The sequence below is a fragment of the Micromys minutus genome (assembly GCF_963924665.1).
Source record: "Micromys minutus genome assembly, chromosome: 18".
In the NCBI taxonomy this organism is placed as follows: domain Eukaryota; kingdom Metazoa; phylum Chordata; class Mammalia; order Rodentia; family Muridae; genus Micromys; species Micromys minutus.
The window spans coordinates 1,054,472-1,060,471 of NC_137953.1; positions in this window are offsets into that span (position 1 = coordinate 1,054,472).

Consider the following 6,000-nt stretch of genomic DNA (forward strand, 5'->3'; position numbering starts at 1 on the left):
TTTCTCTTGTGTCTCTTTCCAAATGCAATCCCTTGCCCTTCCAGAGTGCCTACTCCATGAAGCTGAAATGTCTTTGCCATAATTGGGAATGTCCAATAAGGACTCTGATGAACCCTGACACACACACACACACACAAGTGGAGGGGGGAAAGGGAGGGAGAGAGGAAGAGGGAGAAGGAGTTATATGGAGAAGCTCATTCCATTAAAACCAACAGTCAAGTTGGGGGTGTTGCTAGTTCACCTGAGTAGCAAGCATAAAACTCTGGGCTCCATCCTCAACACTGGGAGATGGAGCTATAGTTCAGAAATTTAAGATCACCTTCAGCTGTGATGAGTTTGAGGTCAGCCGGGGCTACATGAGACCTTGTCAAAAACAAATGAACAAATGTATGATAAGCCCTTTCCTGTGGAAAAAGAATAAAACCATATCACAGGGAAACGTCTGCATAAATCTGAAGTAATCAGAGCCTTCAGAGGAGAGAACAGGCTCCTACTGGTGATGCTGTGAGGTGGGCTACTGAGGCCCTTCCCTACTGGCTCACACTCCCATTGAGGATTATCACCATTAATCCCGCACACTTGCCCATGAGGCTGACACTTGTATTCTCTTGACAAGGTAATGCAGCTGTGAAGGGGCATGCTAGGGCTCAAGAAGAACAGACAGGCTCCTCCGTGCAGCCCCTTACCTCAGAACAGGAGGACAGGCAGAATGAGCCTGGAGGTGTGGCCATCTGCATGTTTACAAAAGCTCTGGAATGGTAGGGAATCTCACTTTCCCTTTCCACCAACCTGGTAAGATGAGCCTTGTAAGGTGTTGGACAAAATACTGTCAAGTACTATAAGTTTCAAGAATCCTCAGTTTGTAAAACTGTGGCCTGGAGATTTGAGGGTTTTCTCCTGTTCCTTTCCTAATCCTACCTCTAGCTCTTCTAAATTTTGCTACTTTCTGTGAGGTCACAAACATTTGTCCGTGTCACGTATATGTAAGAATACCAATAACAACGTCCCAACAGAACCCACAGGGAGAACAGAAGAAACATTCAACAATGTGAGAAATTGTCATTTCCCCGCTTTTTAATAGCAACAGCTTCTGAAGTATGCAGTAACATAAACTTGGAACTGCCAGGTCACAGCAACAGATGACATTACCTCTGAGGTTTCTCTCAAGGGTTCTGGGTTTGTCCCATGTGAGGGCTGGGCGAGTGTTATTTGCTAAAGGAGACTAAAACACTAAAAACCAGAATAACATGAGGGGCAGGTCTTCACGCCAATTGTTTCTGTCTCAAATGCCAACCCTGTTCCTGTAGGTAAACATGGGTTCAAGTCCAATGCTTCCACTTTAAGAGCTGAAAACTAAACTACGGGAAAATGAAGAATTTTTGTATGGCCACTCAGCTATCAGTGACAGCCTACATTTGCACCAAAGACTTCCCTCTAAGACTTCTAAGTTTTATGGAAAGGTCCATAGATTCACATTGAATTTCGTTCCAATGCTAGGACTTAATTAGCTTTTATTGCTTTCATTCTCTCACAGAATTGGCAGTGGAATGTTCCAGATGTCACATAAAATGTGATGATAGCATAAGGAAATGTGTCAGCATTTAGACACTGGTAACCAGACCAATTTACAGTTGTCAATAATTGATAGTTTGGAATCAGTCTGCGTAAAATAGTGCAAGGGGCTGAAGGAGATACACTGTGACTAAATGCTAAGGACTCCCTGCTGTGTTTCTGGATTCAAGGAGATTCATTGTAACTAAATGCTAAGGACTCACTGCTGAGCTTTGAGATTCTGCCTGGCAGCTGGCATCTGAGACTGTCCTCAAGTTTCAGTTTATCATCGAAGAGGATACGCAACTAAGCCAACTTCAAAAATATTTCCTTTTGCCAATTTTAAATTCATATGCAGCCAGTTTTTCTTCACAAAGTGTATTCAAAATAACTGCAGGTGCTGGATGCTGCCCCACAGAGGAAAAGCCTAGCTGCCTCCCAGCCGGATATTTATGAGATTTGCAAAGTTGTGAAACAATGCCAATCTTATTTTTCCATCATCTTTGATTTGCATATTTAATGTTACGAAAATGAATTATTTATGTGTATATGCAATGAATTTGTTAGTATAGATTAATAAGTACATTTTTAAAATTAGCTCTTAGCATAATAAATATCAAAGGAAATAATAATCCTCAAAACTTTCAAACTCTTTAAGGATCGAAGAACCCTGAGAAGAAAGTGCTTCAGAACTTTCCACTCCATATGATACGTACATGACCAAGAGTGATTTTTCTTGCATAATCAGGAAACTACTTTGAAAATTCTCCCTCAGGGTAAAGTTAAAGGATGATTAAAAAGGTTAGAGGGAGGAGGGATGGGGAAAATAATATAATTGTATTTTAATTAAAAAATTTTTTAAATTGAAAAAAAAGAAAAATTTTCCTCTGATAATTCCAATTCACAAATTAGCTCAAAACAAACAAACAAACACCTGGTTAAAGGAAGTCCCATTGTGTCTGTGGTAGGATGAGGTTCTGAGCAGGTTTACAGAGGCTTTAAGGATACTGTTGGTAGCACATCAATGGGGAACACAGACAAACTGCCTAAAATGGGGTGGGGAAGTCAGGAAACATCCACCCAGTGCCTGATTGTCAGTTTCTGTTCAGAATCAAACAGAAAAGTGAATCACACAGTGGGGAGGATGTGTGTCTCAAACAATAAGACAGAAAGCAAATGAGCGAGCAAGCGATCAAGCATTCTCGTACACTGCAGAATTCTACTTGATGGAATGAGTTTCACACCCATGCTCTGCAGCGGCCCACGAACACAGGCTCCTGATTTTTTATTACTTGCCTGGCTCCTGGGGTTGTCTATCGAGCCCTGGGATCCTTTGACGGTCTAAGAAGGGGTGGGAGCTGTAATTCATGAGAGGAAGACCATTGCACAGTCTCAGAGCAGTGCATACGACGAATCTGACACATGAACCTCAGGTTGGACTGAATCACCGGAGCTGGAGTTAGCTAGGTCCACCCTCCACGCACTAACCTTAAACATCTGTGTAGTAACCAAAGTGGTAACTTTAAGGCATTTGCCTTGGCTGTAAGTAGCTGATTAGCTACAGCTGTAGGTGACTGATTGACTGCATCTAATTGGTGATATTGGGGCAGTGGAGTTACCAGATTCCCAGCAGTGTCACTGGGATGGCCACGGGGTGCTGTCTACAGGGCCCCTCAATATCTGCCCTGCAGAGATCTGTTATCCGTGACTTTTAATATCCAGTCACCGTTTGCCAAGCTAGTTGAGTAGAGCCACTTCCTCAAGTGTCAGCTCTGGATCCCAAAACATCTGTCAGTGATAAGACGTTGTCATGGTGAACCACAACAAACCAAAGGTGACAGATCATGGGACTTGTTACTGTACGTCCTGGGGGATACACAGCCTTCAGCCTTTGCTTTCTTCACACAGAGCTTTTCAACACCACACCCTGGGCTGTCTCAAAAGCACTTTGCTTTTTGCTTTGCAGGTCCTCAAGCAGATGGCATTCAATGGCACTGTGTGGATCCTACATGAAACAGAACATTATTTGCCTAGATTTATTTGTTAATACCTGCCATTTTGTTCAAGCATATTCACAAAAGTTTTGGGAAATGAGAATTTTAGTACGTAGAATCTGGAGTTCATTGTTTCTTACTTTTGTCAGAAAGTAAGGTATCGATCGGGCAGGTATCAGGATAAAACTTCACTGAAATACCACGTTTGCACGAGGCTGAGGCATTGTATTAAAGCTGTTAGGGAGAAAGCGGTTAGAATTGATACTGGTGATGATAATGATGATGATGATAATTTTGTACTTCCAAAAAGGAAAAATAATAAATGTGTGTGTGTGTGTGTGTGTGTGTAGTGATCTGGACCAATGGTAGGACCTTAGGACTCTTTTATTCACATGCATGCCTTGTGTGCCTGTCACAGTCTTTTAGAGATCTCCTAATTCCTGACTGAGTTTTACAGACATCCGAGAATTCATCTACTTGTCCATCAGCAGGAGGCAGAGTTCCATTCTCTCCCTTTGAGTCTCACACTTGCCCAAAGGAATGTTGGAAGGGATGTACTGCCTAGCCTTTGGGGAAGAAGATATACTCTGAGAGCTTTTGGGCTAGTCCCAAGGTGTCCTTACCGAGAAAACATAGTGAGAAAAAAAAAAATGGAGACCCCCCCTCCCAAGACTCTACCCCAGGTACCTTTGACTTAATGGTATCCCTGCCACCATCAGACCAAGGGCATCTCAGAGAAGTCCCCACACAACTGAGTTAACCCAAGGTTCACAAGCAGAAGGAATAGTTGTTGTCATCCATGAGCCTCCTGGGTGTGGTCTGTGATACTGAGGTGGGTAACGGTAATGAGATACAGCTACAGGCAAGACCGGATGTCGGTACACAAGAATCTGGGCTGGACACGGCAGGGGTCAACAACCAGCCTTTAGGGCCACTGGCAGGCAAGTTTCTGGAGAATTCCTTAAGGAGAGAAGCTTGAAATGATGTGAAGTAACCCCACAAGGTGTCAGGAATTCCTGGGTCTGTACTGTTTCGGCAAAACAGGACCCAACCTCTAATGGCAAAGATGCTCTTTAGCCTTGAGCCCTGACTGTGGGTCCTCCAAACAGCCCTTCAGGAATGCACAAGCAATCTTCTTTCCTATAGCCTTCTGAGCAGTCTTGTTCAGGCTGCCAGATCCCACAAATAAAAAACATAAAAAACGTGCAATTAAATCTGAACTTGAGGTATAAACACTGAAGACTTTTAGAATAAGTACGCCTTGTACAATATTTGAGGAGTGTTTATAGTAAAAACACATCATTTATCTTAGGTCCAAGTTTCACTAGCCACTTGGAACCGACGTCTGACCTCACACTGCGTCAAGCCGAAATGTTAAGCTTTGAGGCTACGACTAATTCTCACAAGCATTTGTAAAAGGGGGGAAAAGGCAAAAACTTCAAAAAAAAAAAAAAAAAAAAAGAAGGAAAGAATAAAACATGTGACAGTTGCAGCCAAAACCAAAAAAAAAAAAAAAAAAAAAAAAAATCAGAGGCCTGTCTCATGTAAATATTATGTTAATTAAAACAGACGGATCATAAACAAAATAACTTCAGGGGGCTGGTTTCTGTTCCGCCTGGATTTCTTAATATAGTAACTCAGTTCCCATCCTGTTAGCGCCCTTTCCTTATCAAAAGTTGAACCGGGTGTAAGGAAGTTTAAATTCCCAGAGATTGGAGAGTGTTCTCTAAACACTTGCAACAGATGGTCTCTTGCCTGAAAAGCATCCTTCCTTTCGGGGAACAGAGGGATGAACTTGGCTATTTCAGGAAGATATGCTGCGATTCATTTTTAGACAACAGGTTTTCCACTCTGAGGAACACTCCTCCCGTCCTTCCCATTCTTCCCCTGAGTTTGCCACAGGGCACAGGTCTCTTTGCATACACCTTAGGTATTACAGGGGAACAAAGGGAAGGGAGCCTGGTCCGGTCTCCAGCATAGCTCCTCAATGCCTCAGAGAAAGGGAAATCACCTTACAGATTTGTGGAAGTAAGCATCATTTGAGGGGGCGTAACTGATAAAGTCAGATAATAGCAGAGAACTGAGGGAGAAAGAGGAGGAAGAGGAGAAGGAAGAGGGGAAAGAGTAGCAGGAGCAGAAAGAGCAGGAGGAGCAGAAAGAGGAAGAGAACAAGAAGAGGAGGAGGAGGAGGAAGAGGGAGAGAGGGAGAGGGAGAAGGAGGAGGAGAAGGAGAAGAAGGAGAAGAAGAAGAAGAGGAGGAGGAGGAGGAGAAGAAGGAGAAGGAGAAGAAGAAGGAGGAGGAGGAGGAGGAGGAAGGAGGAAGAAGGAGAAGAAGGAGGAGGAGGAGGAGAAGGAGAAGAAGAGGAGGAGGAGGAGGAGAAGAAGGAGAAGGAGAGGGAGAAGAAGAAGGAGGAGGAGGAGGAAGGAGGAAGAAGGAGAAGAAGGAGGAGGAGGA